Source organism: Cydia pomonella, chromosome 2, assembly GCF_033807575.1.
Source record: "Cydia pomonella isolate Wapato2018A chromosome 2, ilCydPomo1, whole genome shotgun sequence".
NCBI classification, from domain to species: domain Eukaryota; kingdom Metazoa; phylum Arthropoda; class Insecta; order Lepidoptera; family Tortricidae; genus Cydia; species Cydia pomonella.
Window position 1 is genome coordinate 36,137,329 of NC_084704.1, and position 27,519 is coordinate 36,164,847.

Below are 27,519 nucleotides of genomic sequence, written 5' to 3' on the forward strand. Positions count from 1 at the left end.
GCGGGGCGTTCGCGAGCCGTTCGATCAATCAAAATTATATTAGCCATAAATCCACGGAAGCGAACGCGTTTACTGCTCACGGAGTGATTGAGGGTGAATTTAGGGCATACATACACTGGAAGTCTTACCGATATGAATACTATAACAGAATAAGTAATAGTGCTACTGTACAGAAAAGAAACTTCCTACAAAACCGAAGTTAGACAGCGATTCAGGGACGAATCATGCTGTCTCTTTCTTGTATGGCACTATCCGTTTCGGCTATTTAGGGTTGTCAAAATTCAAGTCATTATCTTATCTGCGGTTGAGCACGCAAAGGGTCGTCAAGTTGGGCCAGCCCTAATAATTGCTCGAAGCAATAATGCTGAGCCGAACGGAGACGAAAATACCCACAGCGATCAGTTTCGCTACTACTCATGACATTTGGATGACAACGCGTCATATCACTGCTGAATTATTGTAAACAAAAACGTTGTTGGTATCCTTGCATTAACTGTATACAGTGCTGCGAGGCCAGAATGAAAGTATTTGCTAGAGGGAGTGGAATATTTGCCATAATGTCAACACCCAGATAGGAAAATGGGAACTACGTTGTTGTTGTAAGTATTTAATCTTACGCTCTCTCTCTACGCTTGTGGTTCAATTTTGAAATCTTTTACTCTTCTCTCTCTTTATGAATATTTATACTACGTCGGTAGCAAACAAGCATACGGTCCGCCTGATAGTAAGCAGTCTCCGTAGCCTATGTACCGCCTGAAACTCCAGAGGACAAACAAAAACTTGGTAAAACAAATAACTGTTTTTTCGTGTCGAATAGAGGTCGTCTCTCCATCGTAGCCATCGTAGCCTATAAACGCCTCAGAACTTTAGCTATACACTGATTGCTTCATAATAATTTATAGACAGTAATCTGAGCGCTATTACTCATCGGATCCGATCGGGATCCGTTAGCGAAATGTTTTACTCGTGTAGTCGTTTATTAAGCCGCTTTATTACCTTTTAAAGATGGCTGCCGAAATTGCAAGTAAAATAAGTTGATTAAGTTTGGAGGGATTCTTAGTAATAAAAAAATGTCTTTCGATTAAGCAGTGAGATTACTGAAATTTGAAAATAATTTCACGACTTTGGCTTGATAGTCGTAGCTGCAGCTCATGAAATGCAACTAAAGATTTCCTTTGACAGGATTGGTTCTTAGGATGGATTTAAGATGTGGAGCCACTAACATTTTAGATGAATTTTTTTCTTTTTTTTATCAACTAAATCTTGATATCTACGTATATTATTTAGGATACTAGGCCAAGTTTGGTATCATTTTAGTACAAATCGGGGATGCCAAATTTATTTATGGTGTCATATTGATACCATTCTGAAGTACTCTCACATATGAAATATGTTGTTTTTAATTCTCAAGCTAAAACCACTGAACCATATATCTGTACCAAATTGGCACCCTATGCCACCTTCTCCCCGGGACTCAATCTATTTTGAATCCCGGGGAGAAAGTGGGACAGTTTTTATGCCAAAAAATATCCATTAAAAGTGAAAATGCGAGATTGAACTTTGTATGGGGAATCAATAACCGCTAAACCAATTTAGCTGATATCTACGCCAACCTGTGATTTAGTTAAAATGATACCAAACTCCATTTAAAAGCTAAACTTAAACCATATTAACTTCAGAAGAATCCGAAAAGTTTTTTCATATGTCGTTTGTTACGTTACTCAACATCCTCCTGTTTAAGGGCCCTATAAATCTATTTCTACTCAGTGTTAGCCGAACGTTACTTAGAATTGAAAATATTGAAATTTAACCATTACAAATTGAACCATAAACTGTAACCGTCCGTCACGGTTTGCGGTTCAATTTGTAATGGTTATTTTTTAATATTTTCAATTCTAATTAACGTTCGGCCAACATTGTTCCTACTTCATTATTAATTTCTATGTAGAAATAGTATAGCAGAAGCAGTAGGCGTTTTTCCACGCGTACGGCGCCGATCGTAAACTGCACGCAAAGCGTTTAATTACGCGCGGCGTCAGCCAGCCGCCGTAACTTGCTGCTGTGCTATAATAGTAGTACTTTGCTGCTATTATCGGCACTTTCTGGTCGTAGGCAAGCATTCGATTTACACAAACAGAAATTACACTACAATTTACAGAAAAAAAACAATGATGTTCCCTAAAACAGTTCAGTTTTATATGGAGTAGCTCTCACGGAGTCACGGAAATGTTTGTAGAAATTTTTTGGAAGTTTAGAGTATTCATTTATTTAGAAATGTTATATATTAGTAACAAAAAAAGTTAGAAACATATATCTTCAATTATTTTTAAATAGGCCTAAGCAAAAGATATTTAAAGGCTTTCATAGGGTTCATCATCATCATGATAAACCTTATACTGAACATTAAACCAATGGACGATAGTACTATTCACGCGAATTACTGTAATAGAGACAAGACGAGACTTTTAAACGAAAAGAGGGAGACAGATATATGTATTTGCTCTTAGCTTGTTTTCTTTATTAAATATATTTGAGTTGCTCAGCTTCGTAATTGGTAATTGAATTCTCTGTGAATAAAAATAATCTTTCTGACAAATTGTTTGATATTTATGTACGGTTTCTATGTTCACAAACACACTGGCTACGTGGCGATAGCTCTCATGAGCTACGGCAATATAGTACTAGACTAGACATGACGTCACTGTAATGAGAAGGCTTGTTAACGAAATTTACCACAATAAGTTTCTGAAATTAATGACTAAAATATATTTTTAAACATAAAACATACGAAATGTAATGCAAAATAACAAACAAATTTTCTTTAAAATAAACTATGCCTCAAAACTATTATTCGCGCCATCGGTAATGGATTTAAATAAGCTATAATAAATTCAAAACATTGCTAATCAAAAATCTAATCTCTAACTCCATTGATAGTTATTAAAATTCAAATTTAAACATATATTATGTCATGCACCCACTAGCTAGAGGGTTAATTCAGTTAATATTTTAAAAACATTTAGTTAAAACGGCAGTCATGGTTTTAACTATTTTATACTCTTTTCGAACTCGTATAAAAAAAATATATTTTTTCAGAACCCGTTTTTCCTACTGCGCCATGATGATATTATTATTATGATGTCACATAAGCTATGTCACTCGGGATGACGTAACAATACTACCGATGCCTAACTCATCTAAGGCTTAAAACGCACTGCGATTAATATCTTGCGGTTCCAGAATCGTAAAAAGTACGTTAGTTTAGTAGTAGTAGTAGTTTTTATTTATATTTGTATATGATATATTGTTTAGTTTTGTGTTTATTCTGTGCTAGACTTCTTTTATTGCATCTGGAACACCTACTGACATATTTTTTTTTTTTTTTTAATTCCGCTACCTAAAGGTTGTCTGGAAGAGATCGCTTTTTAGCGATAAGACCGCCTGTTGTTTACCTCTTCTTTATGTGTTGTATTATTTGTACTGTTTCTGTATTGAGGTGTGCAATAAAGTGTATTTGTATTGTATTGTTAGTACGACATTCTTCATAAGCGCACGCAAAACTGAATCCACAAGAAATTACACTGAAAACGCAAAAAGCAGTGCATTCTAAGCCTAAATAGTATAAGGTAAGGTATTTTAAGTATTACGTGTAAGTTTGTGTGGTTTACTTGGGCCTGTTTAAACGTTTATTAGTCTTTATTGCAAGATCATATATTTGCTACTTTACTTGCTACTGCGTTTAGTGGCAGATGTACAAACTCACAATAAATAAACACTGATCAATGTCAACTTATCCCGCAGCTTATTCGTATTATTTACCTTATATAGAAATATATTTACTTACAAAAATATTACACTCCCTTTTTTGAGCAATCTAGTAAAAACTTCGATTGTAGCCACTTGAAAGTTCAAATCAAGCTATCCTCCAGTTTAATTTCTCATATATTATCAACCGTCAGAATTTTTCATTCCTTCCCAAAGGGAATGAGCTTAACGCCATACAAAATCCTCTTAAACGCGATAACTTTGCACTCAGGAACAGAAAGCCCTGGAGGACGGCCGACAAACTAGTGCTGGCGAGGCCGGCAATGGCCGAATTAGGTAAATCTTATATGCAAATTTGACTAAATAACATTCTCCAATAAATATTTTAACTATCATCCTTTACAAGTAGACTTACCCGGCAACACTTAGTTTGACCTGAAATTATTCCCTATACGGTACGGGACAGAATTTATCCGTGTAATCGTTAATTAAGAAGTATTTTCTAGTTGCACCCAATTATGACACCGTAATTCATTTTTGAAAATGTAGCAGCAAATTAATAGCCTTCATTAGTTTTATATTTTATCCCTTTCTCATAGACATAGACGGACGGACAGCGGAGTCTTAGTAATAGGGTCCTGTTTTACCTTTTGGGTACGGAACCCTAAAAACAGACATAGCTAATTAAAGCTTATAACGCGTTTATGAACAACGCTTTATAAAATAAAATGTTTGCTCAGTCCTTAACTAAAAAGATAAGACGCATCATACTTAATGGTTGAATAAAGAATGAGAAATATTTTTCTATTATAAGAAATTAACTTACCGAAGTTGATTACTCTTACCACGTCCTTTATCCGTCTGAGATACCAAGTACAAATTTTTATACATATTCCACAATTTTTGAGCTTTTTGAAAAAATGTCTGGGTCTCAGGATATAAGTATTAGATGATAAAGTACCTAGTAACCCATTTAGACTATTTTAGACGAATATTGTCGTCCTCATTCCACCGCCTCATCCCTGCTCGCCGAGAGTTAACACGACTTGCATTTTCGGACGTAATTAATATTTCCTCTTCGGGGCTTCAGTTGTGCAACTTGCTATCAAAATTTCTCTCAAGTAATTTCGTAATGTGGCTTTAGAGGTGTAGATTAAATTTGGTTATGTATTTAGAATTACTTAGAAATATAACAATATAATACAGTACAAATTAAATACTCTTTATTATTTATTTATTTATTTGAATCAAAAGAAGATTACAAAAAACCTTAAACTACTAATCTGCCAAACTGCAGTACAGTTTGTTGGCAGAAAAAAAAACTAAATCTACCCTCCATCAACTAGTATTTTAAATATTAATAACTATAGCCGCTTTTGCATACATATGTATATTGAAACCTTGGTTTATTGTTTATGGTGTTGCACTTCAATATTTAGAAGAAAATAATACAGAAAGACAAGTAGAAGTAAAGAACGGACAGGCAGAAAGGACGTAAATTTATTGTCTATTATTTATATATTCTTCATTAAATGTCTTTACCGTCAAATTTGCCAACTTTGCTTTAGCGAAAAAACTTTTTTTTAATCTATGAAAGGCTATTGTAAGTTGTTCGAATCAAAAAGTAAATAAATAAAACGAAGCTTTTAAATGGAATCTACGTTATTTTGGTATACAGGCAACACGAAAATCCTTCAAAAATAATACAACTGACTAAACCAGGAACGGCCACTTAATAAAACAACAACAACAAAGAGTAGAGAAAAAAGTGTAAGTATAGAGACGTAGGTACTCTCGAACGAGTTGTTTCGCAAACCAATTATGAATACCTATAGCAAAATTAACTAACCGCATAAAATATCCGATAAATATCCTACATCTGCGTAGTTCTTTTTTATTCTAAAAAAAAACTACTAAATGTATATTGGGAGCGTGCACGACTGTCACACAACCTAGTGTCCGCAAGTCTAGGGGAAAACGTCAATTCACTACATCTTATAAAACTACTCCAAAACTAAAAACTACTGAACGGATTTTCATACGACTTTCATCTATCAATAGAGTGATTCTTGAGGAAGGCTTAAGTATATAACTTGTTAAGGTTTTGTGTAAATTGTTTGAAATATAACGATGTTGTCGGAAAAAATCACGCTGGCTAGGAGCTTTAATCAAAAACGCTGCCTAATCCGTTTGAGCTATAACAACACAATGTATGGTGGGGTTGTTTCTCAATCATAGGTCTACAAAAAAGAACGAGATGTTAAATGTCTATCTTTTAAGGATAACTTACTATATCCATTCTTAACTTCTAGAAAAAGATCACGTAATATGTGGCATTTGCAAAGCTATTTACATGGATACATTATTAACAATTATCAAAATAAATACGTTAGTTATATTAAGCATTTCATACAGATTACAATGATCCCTTACACCATACAATTTAAATGAATATTTCAGGAGTAATCGTAAATCAAAGTTTCATTTCGAGCCATATAATTGTACGAAATGTTAAAGACGCTATCCGCAGTTAGTTTAAATTTTTACCACCTTATGCGCTGGGATCGCTTTACTTACCCTCACCATGCGCTTCGCGCGGTCCCAATACTTCTATTTGATGTTACTGAGCAAAAAAAAACTCATAATCATAAACGGAATTCACATCGGTTAAAAAGTCATCACGACAGGTAAAACTCGAATAGCCCTTCAAAAACAACATCCAACTGAAGCAACCAGGCACGGTCACTTCAAAAACAACAACCAACTGAACAACCAGGCACGGTCACTTCAAAAACAACAATATCAAACAAACAAAGAAGTGTAAGTAGAAATGTACTCTCGAACGAGTTCCGCGAACCAATCACCCGAGAGCCCTCGAGCCCGATTCGGAATTAGCAACTTGTTACGGTGTTGAACTGGCTTAGACACGACCTTGGTTATTGTCTTGGTGATAAGCGCATCTCGCGCACGACTTTCTCTTCAGGTAGACGTCCACCTACCCGCATCACACGCATCGCACGCAACGGATCAGTGGTCGCACTTGTGAGACTTTCTATATAAAGAATACTAAAATCCGTTGCGTACGATGCGTCCGATGCGTGCGATGCGGCCGGGTGGACGTCTACCTGAAGAGAAAGTCGTGCGTCGTCGTACCTTTCGTAAGTGACGTTCGGATGTCAACTGCAGCTGTGTCTCTCAATTATGACGATCATTACGTCGCTATCAAAATCCTTGATAAAATGAGTTTTTTTTATACCACGTCGGCGGCAAACAAGCATACGGCCCGCCTGATGGTAAGCAGTCTCCGTAGCCTATGTACTCCTGCAACTCCAGAGGAGAGGAAAGGAATAGTTACAAAATGATTCTCATAATGGCAGCAATATGGAGGGTAGAGGTAAGGAGAACAATTTATGTGTATGAAAAGTGTCCATCAAAAAACCTTAAATTGATGGCGCCACAATACATCGCCAATAAAAAATAACAAATCACTCACAGCGCATTTCACTCCATAAATAACGTGTAAGTTCATTTCATGTCCTTGTGCTACCCTAGCGCCATCAGAGACATTTCGAACTATTATTAACAGCTGCCATCTGGACACTGTAGCAACAGTTCTTCCATAAGAGGTTGTTCTCCTTACCTTTCCTCTATAGGCGGCAGTAATGGGGTAGCGAACTTACGCGTTTAGGACGCGATATTCACGCTCCGCTTCTATGGTTTGTTGTCAAAACAACAAATCATGACGCAAATATACTGGTTTTCAGTGCCGGTTCTATACGTAGTAATAATAGTTAAGGAAATTGGAGTGGAGCACATACAGTGGAAGGAATAAAGTTGTGTCAACAGTAATGCAGCTGCAATTAACATCTGTTAGCCATTTATATTTAATTTTATTAGTAGCTCGATTGATTCCCGACTTACTAATTTGGCGGTATTGATATTTTAATATAAGAGGTAGTTTGACATTTGTCATGATTATTAAGATGTTGGATTTTGTAAAGTGAAGTTGGGGAAATAAAACTGTTATTTGTATTTGAGTGTTTTAATTGCAAGTTATCACATCCAAATGTACCTTTTCCCATGCACCAATCAGTATAAATATTATCAAAACCGTAACAATTTGTTAAATCAGAATCGTGCTCCCGAGCACGAGCCTTCGGCTCTAACTAATTATTGAAACTCCTCAACGAGTTGATGCTGCATTTGAAAATGCATACAGGGTGAATGGGGAACGGAGGCTGCATTCATTTGAGTCGGCTGGCAAATTAGTGGCGTTCTAGTGCAGCTGTATCTGTAGACGGTTCGATTCACGACCCGATTCGAACAATAAGATACGTCAAATATTAGATACGATATGGATCGGATGTCAGTGTCAAAAGGATCAGCGCTGGAAGTCGCCAGCAACATGCTAAGATGAGGCCATTTCGTGACACTTTACTCTCACTATGTTCTCTTTTATGTCTGTCTATTACTGTTTGTGTGTTTATGAATAAAACAAATTCTATTTCTATATCTATTTCTAAAAGTGAGTGTTAGTATGTATCAGTGTCAGATATATCCGATCCGTATCCGATCTAATATTTGTCGTATCTTCAAATTCGAATCGGGCCGTCAGACGTAAAATTTTGTTGTATCGGTTGATGTTTACAATTGTACATGTACACACGTGCATACTATAAGTATACATAATACACATAAATATATCTGTTGTATTTTGTTATAAGCTTAAATTTATATAATGAATTCGTACTAAAAACAAAAATATTAAGGTATGTTTATGTACAATGTTCACAAACTTTAAGTCACAAAAACTATAACACTTATGTGTTCCTTGACATGGTAATCTATGTATTTAAACACGCTCCTATAACTGTCAGTTTACTTTTCATAATTTAACGACCTATTGGGTTTAAGTTAAAACACCGAATCATAAATAATAGTTATGTATAAGTATTTTTTCACCACACCAACTGGTAAAGGCCCTCTTGATTGTCCAAAACTAATAAGAAGGTCGCATTTTATCCACATGTGGGGCAAAGTAATCAGATGCAAATATTGAGTCGTTTCCTCATGTTAGCTGGTAGAATTGACTTTTAAATGATGATTTTGGATGATACATTTTTAATTAAGTTCATTTGGATTCGATTTGGTTTGATTTTTTTTTGTATTTCATAGTTAGTATTTTCCTCGCGTTGGTGTGGTGAAAAATGTTGTGTTTCACTCGGAGGCAAAGTTTGTTTAACCCTCGTGCCTTGAAACCCTCGCAACGCTCAAGATTCCACTTCTCAAACCATTCGCTAAGCTCGTGGTTCAATTTTGGAATCTTTCGATTGCTCGGGTATCAATATTAGCACGAGCGGTTAAACAATAACTTTGCCCCCTTGTAATACAAATAACTATTGTTATTTCCTTACTCCACTACCCAAAGATTGACATTGTTGATTAAGATCATTTAATTAATTTAATTTCAATTAATAATTTTAAGAATTTTGCTCAAAGAATATAGGCAATATCTAGACAACCTGTCTGGTCTAGTGGGTAGTGACAGTGACCCTGCCGAAGCCGATGGCTCTGGGTTCAAATCCTGGTTGGTAAGAGCATTTATTCGTGTGATGAGCACGGATATTTGTTCCTGAGTCATGGCTGTTGTCTATATATTAAGGTATTTGATAATATGTATATATTATATAATAATTATACCGTTGTCTAAGTACCCACAAGCCTTATTGAGCCTGTGGGACTAAGTCAAATTGTGTAATAAAGTCCTGTTTTTTTTTTAAGTAAATAGGTTTTCTCATCTGTAATACTATATAATAAGATTTCAGTATAATTTTTTTTCATTAAAGATACTCAATAAAGTATTTTTTTTGTATGATTACTTTATTTAACATAATTTAGTACAATGTAATTACTTAATCTAGTGTACATTTCCATCCTAGACAGTAATAACAATAAATTAAAACTTAGACGGTTCATACGATTCGACAACATATTGAATTGTATGAACCGTCTAAGAGTTCACCCTGTAACCACTTTGAACGCGGTAAAAGTAGGCTCGCCTAATATGATTTTAGAGCATTCACTTACCAGTAAGTGTGGGGGCGCACTATGTAGTTAAGTGGTCGCACTTTGACACAGGGCGGGTCAGCATATAGGTACGTTAACTTCAAAATGTTATTTAAAGTAGGAGGCTTTAAGAGTTATTTCAGAAAACTATTAGCTTCTGCACGCAACTTCGTCTGCGTAGAAATAGTACTCACAAATGTGAATTTACAGAAGAAATAAATTAATAAGTAAATAATATAGAACAATAATCGCGAAACGTCTGGTTGGCGTAACTGGTGACCGAAGAGCTGGCGGCTTCCTCGCACAACGTATCAGTATTGCGATACAACGAGGAAATGCCGCCAGCATCCTTGGTACAATGCCTCGAGGGCCTATTTTAGATATAAGCTAGTTATAGTAATCATCGTAAATAAATATTCTAGAAATATAGAACACTAATACACAAATTGTAAGCTCAAGAAGGTTTGTATTGTGGGTACTCAGACATTTAGATATTTAGTATATGTATTAGTTATACCAATAAGTACTTAAATACATAGAAACACCCATGACTCGGGAACAAAATATCTGTGGTCATCACACAAATAAATGCCCTTACCAAGATTCGAACCCAGAATCAACCGCTTCATAGGCAGGGTAGGGCAGGCCAGACCGGACAGCAGACAGAAATACTTATACTCTGAAATAAGAGGTATTCGTTTATGGAAAAGCAGCTAGTCATTACCTACCTTAGAACGACAATCGTCTTGATAAAAAAGGCTCAATGACTGCGAATTTTCTTAAACCACTTAATAAACTAAAGAATCTCTCTCGAAGTCCAAAGTGAAACCTTTTCATTACTAATCAAAAAATAGTAAATATAGCCATTATGAATATGCAATATGTCTGCTCGCTCCCGTTCCGTTATGCGTGTGTCCTGATTGTACCCTTATTTAAGCAAATAAATATTTTGAATTGAATTTAATTATAGTGTACTAACAGCAAAATCATTAGGGAAAAATTCGGTCTAGTACAGTGGAGGGAATTGCGTCTTTTTTACTTTAGTACACAAGCCTAGTAGGTACCTAAGGTAGAAGTACTAGTGTTCGACGCTGCACTAGTACTCGACATGGGCACTTTATGTCAAAGTGATAAGGATTAAGTTCGAATACAGAAAAATCTTTGTTGTTCAAATTTAACTTATATTTCCATGAAATAAAGTGCCCATGTCGGTGACTAGTGCAGCGTCGAGCACTAGTACTTCTACCTGAGTCAAATACAAATCACTGCTCCACCACCACGAAATTGGTCACTTAGCGCGATGTCATTATCAGAGATCGGACAAATTTGCGTCATTGCTCGCAATAATGTGGACATGACTCCAAAATTAATCAAATATGTAATCATTTAATTAATTACTTACTTGACTTAAATTTTAATTCCTAGTCAATAAATACAAAAGTTTGTTAAAGTATAGATTTATTAAAGAAAATAATCAGTATTTTTTCCAAATTTTCTGCAGTCTATTTATTTTTACATCAAAAATATAAAAAAACTGAAAAACTCCGCTCGCACTCCACTGATGTTAATGGGGCAAACTTAAGTAGTTTTATAGGAATATTATTATTCCAGTATAATTCAGAGTTTATTTTCTGTTCTTTGTTTAGTTTATCCCACAACTTAGAACAGAAAATAAACTTTGAATTATACTGGAATAATAATATTTCTATAAAACTACTAAGTTTTCGCCATTAACATCAGTGGAGTGCGAGCGGAGTTTTTCAGCACTTAAGTATATTTTTGATGTAAAAATAAATAGACTGTAGAAAATTTGGAAAAAATACTGATTATTTTCTTTCATAAATCTATACATTAACAAACTTTTGTATTTATTGACTAGGAATTAAAATTTAAGTCAAGTAAGAAATTAATTGAATGATTACATATTTGATTAATTTTGGAGTCATGTCCACATTATTGCGAGCAATGACGCAAATTTGTCCGATCTCTGGTCATTATACACGGTTGCTGCATTTTAAGTCCACTGAGTAAACGCCAATCATGTTTTAATGACGACTCTTGAGTGCATTGGGATCTGATGTAATTGGTCACGCTAATTAAACAAGTCATTACTGAATATCGGAAGTGGACAAATGAGTTGTCTGTATTTTGTATAAATTCATTTAAATATTTGCCTTCGTCTGCGTAAGAGTAAAATATTGAGCTCGATTTATATTTGGGTTGAATAAAAAAAAATCTTGTGGAGCTTGTGTGCAACGACTGAAGAAAGGTCAGGTATAGTTTATTTTCTCGGAGTAAAAGAAACAGTACAAGGTAAGTCCATCTACGTATATATTTTTAAGTTGATTTTATTTAGTTTTATATGTAGTAGTATTTTAGTTTTTAATATATTAAAGTATCTCGAACTGTTTATTTACCTTGCAAGTGCTTCGCTTGCCCCTCTATTTTCCGCATCTATTCTTTAAATGTATTAGATCCTAAATTCAACGATTGAATTTTCGTAGTCTCTATCGAATGGTTTATTTATATTTTATAAGTTTATGTTACAATTTTTAATGGTCGATAATCTAATTTAATTAAATTAAATATATTATATTAGAGCAATAAGAAAGTCAGATAAGCGCTGTCTAGGAACCAACTGCGCAACTTGGTAAGGGTGCTTACTGGGCACTGCGGCCTAAATAAGCACATGCTCACTATGGGGAAACGTGACATGGGGCGGTGCAGACTCTGCATGGAGGCAGAGGAGACGCCTTTGCACATCCTCGCAGAGCCTAATGCGCACTCGTGACTCAATCCTGGGCAGACACATATTACGTCCGGAGGAGTTAAGGTCTCTCGAGATCAAGAGGATCCTGCAGCTATTTGAAGTTGCAGGTTTGCTTCGAGAGTTGTAGTAGGTGGCGATCACAATAGATCAGGAATGGTCGCAGTGATATTTAGGCTGTAGAGCCTTACATAGCCCCTAACAAAGAAGAAGAAGAAGAAGAAGTCAGATAAGAGTCAAAGTCCAAGGTCCTCTTACGAAATAATATTATAGTCGGACCAAGCTGACTCTGCACCTACTTGAAAGTGACGAAGTGTGTAAGTGACGTGATAATCTCATATGCATTTAACGTTTATGGTGCTACTGCTGCACTCTGTTAGTCTGTGCAGAATTAACTTGGTCCCTGACTACACACCGATCCTACTAATACAATATAGGTGGTGGCCGAAGAGCTGGCGGCTTCCTCGCACAACGTATCAGCGTTGCGATACAACGAGGAAATGCCGCCAGCAGCATCCTTGGTACAATGCATCAAGGGCCTATTTCAGATTTAAGTAAGTTATATTCATCCTCTGTATATATGTATGTTTTTTTTTTGTTCTCTGACAAATATATTTATTGAGATATGGTCGGACGTATGTATTATGTATATTGTTATTGTAATTAAAATGTTATTATCATATAAGAAATACAAAAAATAATATAAAAAAATATATTCTGTCGTTCTCTGATCAATTCGCAATAAACCTGTGAACCAATTTAAATGAAAGGTATATAAAATGTAAGTCCCGGGAACAGATAAATAAGAAAAAAAGAGAGTGAAAGGATGGATTGAACTAAATACAGAATAGTACATTACGATACAAGTGTGAAAAATAGGAAATTCGAAACGAGTGGCGATAAATTAAAACACGACCGAAGGGAGTGTTTTAAATCGACACGAGTTGCGAATTACCTATTCGCACATGTATCGTACAACGTTTTACAGTACATATGGCCCTTTAAATGTTCGGCACAGTAACGTAATATGCTAATTTTCGTACTAGTGTGGTAAAGTAGCACCATATGTACTGTAAATACAATTTCTACGCAGTTATAGTCACGGGCATGTAACAAATAACTGTATGTAAACAGCATTTTGCAGCATCCCACATGAACGCCCGTAGCCGCCGCGGCCGCGAGCCGGCCGGCCGACGTGCCAAACTCCCAACACTCCGAACTCGCAAGATGCATCAGGCTGCCAAGTCTGACCTGATGCTAATTGCACAATTGTTCGCTACCAAAGTGTTTAATGTTTTCGCTGCTTAAGAGGGTTAAACACTTGTCTTAGTTAACTTTGTTTACAAGATAAATGGTAATATACATAAACTAGAAGCTCTGTGAGCTGTACTCCTCGCGAGCATAACTTAAAAGCAAATAAATGTGTGGCTCCGTCATTTTTTTTTTAAACTGTCTTCTTCCTCCTCGCGTTGTCCCGGCATTTTGCCACGGCTCATAGGAGCCTTGGGTCCGCTTGACAACTAATCCCATTTTTTTAAATGTATCGACAGAAAATCTATTTAATCATGGAACCTGCTCACAAAATTTCATGAGAATCGGTTGAGAATTGTGACCTGTTGAGAAGTACATCCAAATATACGAAAGCATTTTTGCCAAAGCTTAAACAGAGACCTTCGCTTACGTTTGGTCAAGAAAACAAAGATCCCGACAATTGAGAACCTCTTTTTTAATATCGGTTCAGCGTTGGCGAAACTGCGCAGCAGCGCCATTGTCCATAGCGCTGACTAGACGCCCTTTTTGGGGTGACACTTTCAGTCTTTAAGGACTCGACCGCCGCCGTGAAGTCGAAATTAATCTCTATTTTTTTTAAATATTTGCCGAAATAACACGATAGCCGATTAAATATCATGTTAATGGATGTTTCTAGAGAAGGGCAGTTAAGGAATAAGATGGAGTCTAAGCAACTCTTTACAAATGTTATGCTAAGCTTTTAATATATTTGTAAATGCCCACACACACTATACATACGTATATTGTTACAGTATCTCACCCTAGGCGTTCACGAACAAAACACGATCAGCCGAGATTTTCCTGTTTTCAAATTTTAAAATTCGAATCGGGATGAAACATTTATTTCTCTCACGTGCGGATACTCGTGAGAACCGATGAATTATTCCAATACAACTGAAATTACGTTAAAGACGTTCAATTTTCAACCTTCCTCCGTTGTTATAAAGTCTAATATAGTACTAGTTGACTAAAGTTTTGAAGGCAATGCGAATATTTTGTTGGTATTGTTTTCGTAACTCATAGGTAAATCGAGTCATTCTTTCTGGGATGAAATGCAGTGCATCGATTTTTGTGTAATAAAACGGGACATTCTTTGGCAAGTTTTCTTGTGTCGTAAGAATCATTTTAGCCTTGATTTTGATCCTTAAGAAAATACATTCGTCGAATACGTCGAAAACATAAAGTCGAATAGGGCATTCAACTTTTAACGCACAAAGCGTTATAAATTTTACAGATATCATCAGCCTCACGATGTAGAAAGTTTTTCAAAAGTACCAAACCGCAAATCGACCTCTATCATGAAACCGTCGAAATTCACGAAATCATTTATCGCGAGGTAGGCCGCTAATGAAAAATACGCACGCGTCGGCATCTCGCATCGATCCGTGCTGACGCATCTTCGGCGTTACGTGACTTACGTCCCCTTACTCACACCGTTGCGTAACGCCATAAAGAAATAAGTATACTTAGAGTGAATCAATTTTATGTGAAGCAGAAACATCTGCAAACGATACCTTATATTTGCTTAGAAATAAATGAAAAGTGGAAAAAATCACTGTCTCTGACGAGACTAGAACTCGCGACTCGGGATCACTAGCCCGTGCTCTGCTGAGCTACCGAGGTTTCACTCGATAACAGCGAATATTTCCACCATATCACTCATATGCACCCAAGGGAGAAAAGAAAAACGAAGAAAAAAGAAGTAACTTTTAGTGCTCACTCCATACATAAATAAATAAAATAAATAAATAAATAAATATTATAGGACATTATTACACAAATTGACTAAGTCCCACAGTAAGCTCAATAAGGCTTGTGTTGAGGGTACTTAGACAACGATATATATAATATATAAATATTTATAACTACTTAAATACATAGAAAACACCCATGACTCAGGAACAAATATCCATGCTCATCACACGAATAAATGCCCTTACCAGGATTTGAACCCGGGACCATCAGCTTCGTAGGCAGGGTCACTACCCACTAGGCCAAACCGGTCGTCAAATATCATATCTATCCTTATTTATTAATAATAATTAAGTTGTGAGGTAGTGGATATTTATTAAGCTTAAATTTTATTTGTAAATTCTAAATGTTTGTTCAGAACTTAATTTACATGGGTTTTTTATCCATGTGTGTAGTGAGCACTCCAAGATTACATTTCAATCTATGGTATATCTGGCTCATGGTATACACGTCTCGAACTCCTGTATTGACACAGACTACGCTTAGGTCAGACAAGGTTAGAGTACAGACAAGACTTAGTTATTTTTACGTGACTTTATATCTCCTGGCTCACACCGCAGCGCAATGCTGTATTATATATTTTTTTTATTAAACTAAGGGTATACATGAGAATAAACTAGTATTCTTGCAGATTGTATGTACAGTTCGCATCTTCAGCGTTACGTGACTTGCGTCTCTGGGCTGAAACTGCGATGTGGAGACACATCCGCGCGAGCAACACTGTAACGGGTCGACCATCGCTCGTTAACGGCTGGTGGTCCACAAGTTACCAATTTTATAGTTAATAGTCGACTTATAAGTGAGATTATTGGTGGTAAACATATTTAAGACAGCTCGTAAATTGAAGACCTGGGCTCTCTGACTAAACGCAAAATTAGCTCATATAAGGGTACCTTACACAACGGTGTACCCGCGGCCTACTTAAGCTTAGCATGCCGCCAGCGTCTCAGAATATTGGAACAATTTATGTGAAGACCTTTGTAATTTAGAAGAGCTCCAAATTGGAGGTATGGAGGTGACGCCTCGCCTCACCGACTCACAGAATTTAAATTACGTATTTAGTATGAAAATTACTGGAAATCCGAAATTGGGTGAGCGTTAGGATGGATAGTTTGATTGGGTCGGGTTTAGGATAATAGTTGTATAAGGTAAGTGTTCTAAGGTAAATTGGCGGGTCTATTTTGGGTCTCATAATTATTATGGATGTCCTAATGTTATGTGGGTAATGTTTGATATTATCAATAGTTCAATACAAAACCTTTTCATCTTTCACCTCCCTGGTCACATCCTTTTAGATTTCGAGGCCAATTTGGCAAACTAATCACACTAAATTTAACGAAAACAATTGACACCTGTCATTTCAAATTAAATAGAAAACATATTGGGAAAATTCGTCAAACGCATTTTAGAATAAGTTTTGGAGAAAATTTCATTTTTGGTCAAACTTTTATCGCTGACTGTACCTTTCTTTCCACAGGCAGCTAATACTCATCGAGACAATTCTAAAAACCCCAAACACAATTAGGTTGCGTTGTTTTATCACAGAGTTCCTGTGGCTACCTCCTGTCTCCATCATCAGATCAGCTCGATGGGACCATAATATTGCATTATCACCCGACTTACATATGTATACAAATTTTCAGCTCAATCGGAAACCGGGAATTGGATCAAATTTAACTTGCAAGATTCATAATCATAATCATAATCATAATATTTATTGATAATATAAATTACATGTCACATTTTATACAGTATATAAAGATTGTAGATTTGTATTTTAACTACATAATGTATCTTATAACTAAGTTCCTAATTTAAAGAACTCCTTATGGTCGTAGAACGCCTGCTCGACTAACCAAGTTTTTAATTTGTGTTTAAATACTGCTACGCTTTTAGTAACTACTATTGAATACTTTTGGGCCCAATATGTGAACGAGCTTGTCCGACTTGGCCAGCTTGTAAGGCACGGGCGCGGCCGCAGCGCGCGGGGTAGCGGCGCGGGGCCGCACGAGCCAAGGCTGGGACGCTGTCCGCTTGTGAGCGCGCGTATATTGCCGCTTGGAAGATTAGTAACGACGGCAGGGTTAGGATGCCTAAGGCTTTGAAATGCGGTTTCGCCGATTCGGTTTGTGCGATTCGGACTATAGCCCGTACGGCACGCTTCTGCAACCGAAAGACACGCTCCCAATCCGCGGCACGGGCCCACAGCTCGGTCCCGTACTGCAGGTGTGCGTGCACCGATGCAAAATAACACGCTCTCAGCATATCGCGAGGCAATAGCCGAGCCAGACGTTTTAGTGTGAAGCAGGCCGCTGACAACTTATTACACACCTTATCAATATGTGCCGCCCAAGTCAATCCCCTGTCCAGTTCGAAGCCCAGAAAAGTTGAGCTCGCAGATTGCTTGATATTCAGCCCATTTGCGCTGATATTCAGCCCATTTGATTACAAACAGACAACGGTCAGGTGAAAGTAAATAAAAGCTTGGAAAAAGGTTACTTCTGTGGTTACTACCTACAATAAAATATAACCATGGTGTTACATACATATTATACCAATGCCGTTATTTCTTTTTTGAATCTCAAGTACCTATTAAACAAATGTAATATACCTCCTATAAGGGCGAAGTGTGAAAATTAACTTTAGATTCCCTTAACTTCCAATATTATATACAACGAGTATAAAATGTGTAGGTATAGGTATTCGCGGGCTAGGTTTCCGCAACTCGACGTCATATTTCACGCCTATTTTGCGTGATGGGTTGTCGGCACTACTCTTGCCAACCCAACTCTACCAAGAAACCTAGCAGACCCTTGATGTTGCCGACGTCTGGGAGAGACCCCGGCGAACCGAGGTACTGTGCCCGGTACTCTGCCTGGGCATTCAAGAATGACGTGGGCGACTGTCTGTTCTACCTCCATGCATGCTCTGCAGAGGGGGCTATCTGTAACACGTAGGGTTAATAGGTGTTTGTTTATTTATTTATTTATTTAATCTTTATTGCCCAATACATGAAGGTACAAATAGCGGACTTAATGCCTTAAGGCATTCTCTACCAGTCAACCAATGGGTTAAACCAGAAAGATTAAGTAGGTGCAGTGTTTTTTAAAGTAAATGAATTTGTAACCGAGACTATATATGAATATAAACTATATATTGATAAACTTACACATATACATAATACAAATAAATATACATATATTAATACATACATAATTATACCAAGTGTGAATCATTAAGTTGATGAAGAAGAAAGTTTGTCAAGGAAATACTTGCGCAACATGCGCTTGAATGTGAATTTGGTCTGCGCTTGTCTGATAGAGAGTGGGAGAACGTTCCAAAGTCTGATTGCCAGAACAGTTTGTTTAGTGGGGCGTGGCCGGTTATATGTGTAGGTATGACCCAATGAAAAAAAGTCATTGCTTCGAGCAATAACTAGCGACCTTTTTTGTAAAATTGAACTGTGAGGAAGATGATACATTATTGACCGATACGATAAGCTTTTCAAGACAGGCATGATAGAAGTGTGGTGTCACATACGAGCACGTTAGCGCACCGCTCTTATCGACACTCGACACGTTTGTGGCGTCATAACAATAAAACTTTTATTGGGCTTGGCCTGAGTCTACGATCACGATTAGTGATGGGATTATTACAGGTATATTTTCCAGACTGAACGTTCCCAGGATCCTGGCAGGGTCGCCATCAAATAACAAGGAGTGTATCTAGTTTTGTTTCGAGCGGGTCCAGGGAGTAGTAGTTAAACACCTTATGTGTGATAGTATAAGAACGTATATTCTGTAAAAGCCTGCCTATATATACACGTAAGGCTGCGCTGACACAAGCAATATGCGTTTATGTCGCAGTAAACCAGTGTGTTACTGCTAAATACTAAAAGTGGCTAATTGCCACATTACAGTCTATATGAATTTTATTGAGTTTGTGGCGTCATAAATAAAACTTTCATTAGCCTAAATCTACGGTAGGAAGATTCTTATAATGGTAATGCACAACGTAGGTAGATTATGTTCAAACGTAAATAAGACTTTTGATAAAAAAATAAAAAAAAAAAACAATCCAAATTTAGACATGGATTTCAAAAGCTGGCGGGGAATTTCATATACACGATACTGATCATTCCACTGCACTGAGTGTTTCTGTATCAGGTCAAATAATTGAACCTTCAATTTAGTGTCATTTTGATGTCACAAATTGTATCGGATATTCATTGCAATATAAAAATGGTTATTAAGTTCAAATGTAGGTAATTTTAGTTAATTATTAGGAATCTAAAAAGAAGAATGTATCTAAAAATAGTTAGAGGGTCTGCAACGCGCATGTAACACCCCTGTAGTTGCAGACGTCCATAGGCTACGGTGACAACTTACCATCAGGTGGGCCGTATGCTTGTTTGCCACCGACGTGGTACAAAAAATCTAAAATCTTTAAGGCTGTATGTTATCAATAGCATTTATTCGGATTTATAAAGTTTGCCCTCGATGATCGTTTCCGAGAACTGAAGCGCTGGTGGCCTAGCGGTAAGAGCGTGCGACTTGCAATCCGGAGGTCGCGGGTTCAAACCCCGGCTCGTACCAATGAGTTTTTCGGAACTTATGTACGAAATATCATTCGATATTTACCAGTCGCTTTTCGGTGAAGGAAAACATCGTGAGGAAACCGGACTAATCCCAACAAGGCCTAGTTTACCCTCTGGGTTGGAAGGTCAGATGGCAGTCGCTTTCGTAAAAACTAGTGCCTACGCCAAATCTTGGGATTAGTTGTCAAGCGGACCACAGGCTCCCATGAGCCGTGGCAAAATGCCGGGACAACGCGAGGAAGAAGAAGATCGTTTCCGAGAACGGGAACAATCGAACGGCACATCACTAGCCACGACAGTTATCATTATCACATTCAGCGCTTTATGATAGGAACATAGTCTCCTATCGTTTTATATTTAGTGCTCAAATATCTGGGTCACACGTCACACTCACTCACAGACTGAAAACTATACCCCTTGTTTAAGAAAGCTAAATAGCACTATCCGTAAAACGGGGTGAGTAGGGTCAAAACTGACATTCAAACCTCGATAACATTTTATTTGTACACATGCAAACTGACTGGAGTATATAATAAGTGTTCCGGACGTTTGTATTTTAGTTTTTATTTTGGGTAGTTCCATTTTATAACATTGACGATAAACCGGAAAACCCACCTCACCCCGTAGTCCCTCGCAATTGGGGCGACATGGGATTTCATACAAAAGTGATTTTGGAAGATTTTTGGATCGATTTTTTTTTATTTTGGGTATTACTATAGCTCCATTTTAAATTGAAATACATTATTTTTGTAGCGGTAGCCTTAAAATCCCTTCCCACCCCCCTTTCATCCCTTCTCTCCCCACTCATAACCCAGCTCTCCCCGCGAAACCTACTCACCCCATTTTACGGTACCAATTTATGTAATATTACGACGATAGTAGACAACCGTTTCTCCTTACAAACGTTATCCCTATTTTCCCCTTTGGATGTTTACATTATGGAAAATATTTTAACAGAATTTATTGCAAAATTTATCTACAAATATACACAGTACTGCAATAAATCATTTATTTATTTATTTAAACTTTAATGCACACATAAAGAAAAATGTACAAATGGCGAACTTAATGCCAAAAGGCATTCTCTACCAGTCAACCATTGGGTCAAACAGAGACATTTGTGTATGTTGGTGCAGGAAAAAATAATAACAAATAATAAGGAAAAAATTAAACGTGAAGTTAAATAATATTGAAAATATATAAATAGTTAAATACTACTTTATATAATGTATAAAAGATAGACTAATACATATAATTATGTACATATACATGATGGTGAACCTTATTTAAGTTCTTGTGACAGAAGATGGCGGACGTTTATAGGGAATCAGATCCTAACACAGCCTATGAATCATTTGCCGACATTTTTTCACTGGTCTTTAATCTCTGCATCCCACTAGAAAAAACCAAAGTCACATATATGAAAAGACCAAACTGGAAATCGAAAGGTATTTTAAAATCCAGTAAAATCAAACGAAAGTTACACGTTACCAATCAAAAAACAAAAAATAATAGGCTCACTCTCATGAAGTATAAAAAATACTGTAAAATATTAAAAAATGCCATTAGAAAATCTAAGATTATATCAAACGATAGATACATTTCAAATAGTACGAATAAGCAAAAAGCTACATGGGGCTTAATAAAATTAAATACCTGTTCCACGAATACAATACCAATAACTTTAACGAAAATAGACAAAGATGGAACAACATTTGAAAACCCTCAAGACATAGCACAAGCATTTAATAAACATTACACATTTCAAAATATATTAAATACGTTTGACCCCAAAGAATATAAATATAAATTAAATTGTATCCCAAATAGTATTTTTTTGACTCCGGTTGATACTAGTGAAATTAAAAAGATTGTGGCCTCCTTAAAAAATAAAAAATCCTTGGGTCACGATAATATACCAATTCAAGTAGTTAAATCATGTGTGGACTATATTTCAGACCCTCTTATGCACATTATAAATTTAACGCTTGAAACTGGAATATTCCCCGATGACCTTAAGAAAGCAATAATAAAACCACTCTATAAAAAAGGAAACAAAACCAACTTGAGCAACTACAGACCCATAGCTTTATTACCTACTTTTTCAAAAATTTTTGAAAAGGTAATACACATTAGATTAACTAAATTTCTTAATCAAAATAAAATCCTGAACTCATGCCAATTTGGATTTCAAAAGGGGAAATCTACTACAACAGCTATATTTGAAACGTTAAAGCTTGTTTGGGAGAGTGTAAACAACAAAAACCTTTGTGCCTCCCTCTTGATCGATATGTCAAAAGCTTTTGACTGCGTAAACTTTGACATTATTCTAAAACAGCTTGAAAATATTGGAATAAGAGGAAATGCTCTTCAACTATTTTACACTTATTTGTACAATAGGGAGCAAGCTGTAGAAATTGTTAGTTACAATGCTCAGACAAAAACAGTTGCACGGGTACAGTCATCATTTGAGAAAGTTCAGCTTGGAGTTCCCCAAGGTAGTATTCTCGGCCCACTCCTATTTTTAATATACCTAAATGAACTTCCAAATATAGTTGACGTACCGTGTACTTTATATGCAGATGACGTTACTCTTTTGTTCTCAAATGAAAATACATATGAAAACATGCAAGAACATATAAACAGTGTACTAACAAACATTTTAAAATGGCTAAACAGTCTTAACCTCCATGTCAACCTAGATAGGTTTTTGGGATTGTAAAAAAGATGGAACAGAAATCATCAACGGGACATGATGAGATACCCATAAGCGTTTTTAAAGATAACATTGATTTGTTATCGGAACCACTGGCATACTTCTATAATAACTGCTTCCAATTAGGGGTCTTTCCTGAACAATTAAAAGTTGCGAAAGTACTGCCGATATACAAAAAAGGCATCAGAAGTGACCCCAAACACTATAGACCGATATCCTTATTACCTACGTTGTCAAAAATATTTGAAAAGTTATTAAAGGTGAGGTTGCAAAGACATCTAATTGTTAATAATGTCCTAAACAACAGACAGTTTGGATACCAGAAAGGTGTAGGTACTGGAGAGGCCATAGCTACCTTGGTTCAGGACGTGGTAACCGGTTTGAATGACAGGATGAAAGTGGCTGGCATCTTTCTAGATCTCAGCTCCGCTTTCGATACGGTTGACCATGAAATACTGATAAAAAAAACTTGAGCACTATGGCATTAGAGGAAAGGTCCTTGAGATATTAGATTCGTATCTAAATAATAGGAAGCAGTATGTCGAACTAAAAACAATCGATGGAAACACAGAGAAACTGGTCAAGTCAAAGACTGCTATTATAAGACGCGGAGTCCCACAAGGCTCAGTACTTGGCCCACTATTTTTTGTCCTGTTTATGAACGATTTGATACAATATATAATGAATTCACAACCTCATACCAAATTAGTTGTTTTCGCAGATGACACTAACGCTATTATCAATGCTGAGAATATGACTCAGTTAAATGAAAGGGGGAATGCTGCAGTATTAGCTTTTAATGAGTGGTTCGCAATAAATAATCTAAGACTAAACAGCAACAAAACCAGTGTCATACTATTTTCGGCGACAGCAAAAATATCTGATGTTTTGGAAATAAGTTTAAACGGCAATAAAATTGTGCAAGCTGATGTTGTTAAATTTTTGGGGGTCTACATTGATGCACAACTTAACTGGAAGCACGAAATGCAGGCACTGAGCAATACTATTAGTTCCTCTTGTTATGCCTTACGCTGTCTACGAGATGCTATAGATACCACGCAACTAAAAATGGTATACCACGCTCTTATAGCAGCAAAGCTGCGTTATAGCATCAAATTATGGGGCAACAGCTATAGCTATAATGTAAATGCTGCCTTTGTACTGCAAAAAAGGGCAATTAGAACGATTGTACGTATACCGCAAATGGCATCTTGCAGAGAGCATTTTATCAAACTCAAAATCCTTACCGTACCGTGTCTTTACATACTTGTACTTTTAACGGACTTAGTAAAGCACCTACACAAGTATGAGAGCGCGACCGAGAGAGAAAGCAGGCTGTCTACAAGGCGGAAAGACATAAAAAATGCTGTAGTCCCTAGGCTTAACATTATGAAGCACGCCGCAAGTTACCAGGCCGTCTTCCTTTTCAATAAGTTACCCACTGAATTTAAAACAATTACTAACAGTAAAATTTTCAATGCAAGACTCAAGAGTTATCTTTTAAAAAAGTCGTACTATTGTATAACCGACTTTATAGACGATAGCTGTACTTAATTTTATTATAGTTTATTTGAATTTTTGCTGAGTTTACGTTTTTACTATGTACATATTAGTGTATTATTCTAGTAGGATACCAAAGTGACGATATTATTATTTATTGTTGACATATCTTAGTTATTAAATTTTAAATTTCTAACATTTTTTATTTTTATTTTTATTGATATTTTATTTGCTTGGTTGATATTTAAATCTTATTGACATGATACAAATTTCAGTTAATATTATGCATATATTCTTCAATACTTTTAATTAATATCATCATCTTGGGATCACTAATTAAGCTTTAATTTCTTTAATATAATGTAATGTTTTATTTTTAATTTTAAGTTATGTTCAACACAATATTTTATTGTTATGAATGAATAAAGAATAAAGATAAAACTAAACTTATACAATTTAGAAATTATAAAACTGTGCCTGAATCTATTGTAGCGTCAAATGCAAATACGTCAGTAGATGACGTAAGCCATGTTAGTTTTCTCGGCGTTGAAATAGATACACATTTAAATTGGAAGGCACATATAAATGAGCTAAATAAAAAAATTTCTAGTAGATGCTATGCTTTATCGATATTGTCAGAAACTTGCTCCGAAAAAATTGTTATCAGTGCATATTATGGAACAGTCTACCCATTACTGACGTACGGAGTAATTTTTTGGGGAAATTCTGTTGATGTTGATAAAACATTTATATTGCAGAAAAGATGCTTAAAAACTGTTTTTAGAATGTACATGGATGAATCGCTACGTGAAGTGTTTAGAGAGAAGCGCTTTTTGACCCTTACCGGTATTTATATTTTAGAATTAAGCCTATTTGTAAAAAAACACTCTGAATATTTCACAAAGCGTTCATGCAAAGAAAATATCAGATCACAATATAAGTACAATATGGTACTTCCGAGAACTAGCACCTCAATATATAAAAAAAGTACGTTCATATCTGCTATTAATGTCTTCAACCATCTGCCAAACGAAATAAAAAGCCTCGAAGGAAATACTTTTAAAAGATGCTTAAAAAACTTTTTAATAGACAAAGTTTTCTATAATTTAAAAGAATTTTATAACTATGTAAACCTAAATGTATATTAAAATATAGTTTAAGATAAAATATTAAAACCTAGTTTAAGTTAAAAATAATTGTATACCCGAGAAGGGTAAAACTGTTGATACTCATCAAAAAATGTACCTAAGTCATATTCTTGTACCTACACAGTTTGCACAATAAATATTTCTGATTTCTGATTTCTGATTTCTGATGTTTGCGAAGTAGTCGTTTGAAAACGGGTTTGCTTGGGGCTTGTGGAATAAAGAGAGGGAGGGGATTCCAGAGACGGATTGCCTCAACGGCGAAAGAGTCAAATCATCATTCATCATTCTTATTCTTATTCATATAAACCATAGCTGGTGGTGATAGCACCAACGCATCATCTTAGGCCCTGTTGCCCCTTTATTTGACTTTTTCGATATAAAATCATCGTAACAGCTGGATACATCTAACAGCAGACACATATTTTCATTAAATAAGAAGAAGGATACATCAAACAGCGTAAACATATTTTCAAAAAAAAAATATCCAAAGAGGAGATGGGGAATTTAGACCCTTTTCCTCTTAAAGCCACTACTTTTTTCACCGGGAAGCCTATTCGGACTCACCAAATGAAACTGCAAGCTGCGAGCGATTTCCAAATGAACCCTGAAAAATTAAAAATAATTTAGTAAACTTTTAAAGGGCCTTGTAAAGGTTTGAAAACAAACCTAATTAATATTTTCTGGACCATGATGGTCATGCTAACATATGATGTCAACTGCTTCATTGCCGCTTTGTTGTTTACCGTCGTAATTATTATAGTTATCTCAGTAACTTAACTGTAGTTGGTAGCTGCGCGCAACTACGCTCCCTACAGGTGTCCACGGAAGACCAGCGTCAGCGTACTACTTCAGTAGGACCTGGCATTATGCTGAGTGTTCACCTTTTTCAGTATAATTATATACAGTGTACAAGTTAGTTATAAGTCATTTTTTCTCTTTCTTCCTCTATATGTATTGTATAACTGTGTACTTATACTGAAATAAATGATATTCTATTCTATTCTATTCTATTCTAAACTTCACTACTTTTAAAAAGTATATGTGATAGACCACCTCTTTGTTACATATTTGTCTATTGCAAAACATATCTAGTCACCTATTTAATATCAAACGCTTAAACAGACAAAACATTAATTAAGCGAGCACACAGTCCCCAGCGCCCAAAGATCCTAAACCATTTACGAGCAAAGAGACATTTACTATAAAGCTTGTAGTTAAGTTGGAATCGAATTGCATTTGTAGTAAGTTGTGTTCGGGAATCGTTTACTTCTGGGTGCCTAGCTAAGATGACAATCGCTTGCGCTACAATGAAACGATTTGTGTCTCTATCTCTCTTCCATATTAGTACGACAGTGACAATTGAGTTTCGTTCCGTCCCTTTGAGATAATTATTGAAAGTCATAATATAATGATTGTCAGATTTTATCATTAGTCATAATTTTTTTTGACGACCGGTTTGGCCTAATAGGTAGTGACCCTGCCTACGAAGCTGATGGTCCCGGGTTCAAATCCTGGTAAGGGCATGTATTTGTGTGATGAGCATGGATATTTGTTCCTGAGTCATGGGTGTTTTCTATGTATTTAAGTATTTATAGATATTTATATATTATATATATCGTTGTCTAAGTACCCTCAACACAAGCCTTATTGAGCTTACTGTGGGACTTAGTCAATTTGTGTAATAATGTCCTATAATATTTTTTTTTTAATTCTGAAACCGTTCGTTAGGTTATCCTATAGATAGGTTAGGATAGGTTTGTTTTATGGTAATCCTGAAAAGTTACGCGTTTCTGAGAAAAACTTATGACTAATGAAAATGTGGACAAACAATACAGTATGACTTAAAACTTTATTGGAAACAACAGAGACCCGTTTCGTTCGCTACGGAGCGTTAACGATTGGCTACGCACCCTGTATC

At 36.0% G+C, this 27,519-nt stretch overlaps 1 protein-coding gene across 2 annotated transcripts in view; it reads right to left on the minus strand.

Moving 5' to 3' along the window:
* Positions 1-26,878, minus strand: part of LOC133515584 (CUGBP Elav-like family member 6) — a 614,398-nt gene extending 587,520 nt beyond the window's left edge. Inside the window, exons 1-2 of one of the 2 annotated variants that reach the window (XR_009799042.1) lie at positions 26,620-26,878; positions 26,166-26,267 (exon numbers count right to left, since the gene is read on the minus strand). The gene's annotated coding sequence lies outside the window, so the exon portion shown is untranslated. Of the gene's footprint in view, positions 1-26,165 lie in introns of both variants that reach the window. The other variant, XM_061848164.1, reaches the window with a different exon arrangement.
* Between the last annotated feature and the right edge of the window lie 641 nt (positions 26,879-27,519).